Here is a 2,500-nt window from a genome sequence, read left to right as displayed (position 1 = left end):
TGCACAGACACGCCCACGCCGGCGCCGTCCGCTATCACTGTCGTGCTGCCCTCGTAGCACCGCTCGACATACTCGACAAAGCAATCCGGCAGGCCATGCGCCTTCAGCACGGGGCGAAGGGCAGCATGATCTACCGAATCGAATGCCTTAGATACGTCGATCGATGCCACAAAGACAGAGCGGCAGGAGCGAACTGCGTCGGTGAGAGCAGTGTCCAAGATGAAGGTATTTTCCAACATCCCATCCCGAGGGATGAATGCCCGCTGACGTTCGTCCACAGCACATGCGCGCATCAGGCGTGACGCGAGAACCTTGTGAAAGGTCCGCGCCAACACCGAGCAGACCGTAATGGGGCGAAAGTCAGCGGGGGATGTTGGTGCAGCCGTTTTCGGGAGAAGGGACGTCCGCGCGCGAAGCAGGCGTTCCGGAAGGGCGCGGGCCAGAAGGAAGAGATTCATCACTTTCACCAGGACTTCGTGCGGCAGGCGCCGCAACTCCGCTGGGGTAAGGCCGTCCGGCCCGGCTGCTGATCCCCTGGGCGGCAACGCGGCGGCGACCTCCTCATGTGTGACCGGCCCCCATATGCACTCGAGAGCGACAGGCTCTGAGTGCGGGAGGAGGCGGTCACGAATGAAGCCCGCGGTGGAGATGGGCTTCTTGGTGAAGAGGTCCGCCCAGAAGTCCAGCAGACCAGGGATGGCAGGTGGCGGCTGGAGCAGGGTGCCATCCAAGAGGCCGCGCACGCAACGTGCACGCGACCGTCGGAAGGCATCCTGCGTTCTCGCGTACTCCCAGCGGCGCCGCTTGCGCTTCTGCGTCGGCGGCGCGGCAGGCGGCCGCTTCGGTGGTTGGCGCGGCCGCTGTGTCCTGGTGATCGATCTCTCCCCTCTGGACCCGACCGACGCAAGGGCATCCGGGAGCATGCCCAGGATGACATCGGGCGGCGTGCCCCGCCCCAGACCTATGACACGATCCAGGGCAGAGAAACGCTGGGCGGAAGCGGGTAGCCCCGCCAGATGCTCCCAGATGGCGGCGTCAGTCGGCCCCTCCGGCGGCGGCCCGGTGGTGTCGGCCGCGAAGTCCTCGGCTGCGTCGACGGGCGGCGCAGCGGCCTCGCCCGCGTCAGGCAGCGGGCTCGCTGCTCCCCGGCGGGACGCCGGCTCTTCCCCCCGACCGATCTCAAGCGCCTCCATGAATTGGCGGACAAGCTGCTTGTGGGCAGCTTGCCGCCGTCGGCACTTGATTGCCTCGAGCGTTCGGTCGGGGAACATCCTGATGAGTTCTTGATTGACGAAGAAGAACCGGGCGTCCCTCTCAAGGAACAGTTCGGCCTCCGCCTTGGCGAGCGACAGGACTTCTTCCTCCGTCCACCTCGCGCGATGCCTCTCCGTGACGATCTCCGCGTTGGCGGCCGCAAGATGTTGGCGGCGGCGATGGACCCCGAGACCGTTCTTGGTTGTAAAGCTGCGGTGGCACTCACTACAGGTATACATAGCTGCAAAAGTTACAAGATTTTCGGCACGGCCGGTTGGCCGGCTAGGTGCTGGGGGAGTTGGGGTGGCACCTTAAGAGAGTCATAGTTACTCCCGCCGTTTACCCGCGCTTGCTTGAATTTCTTCACGTTGACATTCAGAGCACTGGGCAGAAATCACATTGCGTCAACACCCGCTAGGGCCATCGCAATGCTTTGTTTTAATTAGACAGTCGGATTCCCCCAGTCCGTGCCAGTTCTGAGTTGATCGTTGAATGGCGGCCGAAGAGAATCCGCGCACCCGCGCGCCCCCGGAGGAGCACGCTAAGGCGGACGCGGCCTCGCAGCAAGGAAGATCCGTGGGAGGCCAAGGCACGGGACCGAGCTCGGATCCTGCACGCAGGTTGAAGCACCGGGGCGCGAACGCCGCGCAGGCGCGCGCATCCTGCACCGCCGGCCAGCACGAGGCCGACCAACGGCGAGAGCAGACCACGCCCGCGCTAAACGCCCGCACTTACCGGCACCCCTACGGCACTCACCTCGCCCAGGCCCGGCACGTTAGCGCTGACCCACTTCCCGACCAAGCCCGACACGCCCCGATCCTCAGAGCCAATCCTTATCCCGAAGTTACGGATCCAATTTGCCGACTTCCCTTACCTACATTATTCTATCGACTAGAGGCTCTTCACCTTGGAGACCTGCTGCGGATATGGGTACGAACCGGCGCGACACCTCCACGTGGCCCTCTCCCGGATTTTCAAGGTCCGAGGGGAAGATCGGGACACCGCCGCAACTGCGGTGCTCTTCGCGTTCCAAACCCTATCTCCCTGCTAGAGGATTCCAGGGAACTCGAACGCTCATGCAGAAAAGAAAACTCTTCCCCGATCTCCCGACGGCGTCTCCGGGTCCTTTTGGGTTACCCCGACGAGCATCTCTAAAAGAGGGGCCCGACTTGTATCGGTTCCGCTGCCGGGTTCCGGAATAGGAACCGGATTCCCTTTCGCCCAACGGGGGCCAGCACAAAGCGCA

At 63.6% G+C, this 2,500-nt stretch overlaps 1 pseudogene; it reads right to left on the bottom strand.

The window, feature by feature from the left end:
- LOC124772572 overlaps positions 1–2,500 on the bottom strand; it is a 7,647-nt pseudogene that overhangs the window by 3,199 nt on the left and 1,948 nt on the right.

The sequence above is a fragment of the Schistocerca piceifrons genome, unplaced genomic scaffold (assembly GCF_021461385.2).
Source record: "Schistocerca piceifrons isolate TAMUIC-IGC-003096 unplaced genomic scaffold, iqSchPice1.1 HiC_scaffold_943, whole genome shotgun sequence".
Lineage (NCBI taxonomy): Eukaryota > Metazoa > Arthropoda > Insecta > Orthoptera > Acrididae > Schistocerca > Schistocerca piceifrons.
The sequence above is the reverse complement of the archived record's forward strand: the minus strand, read 5'-3'. Positions and strand labels throughout refer to the sequence as shown.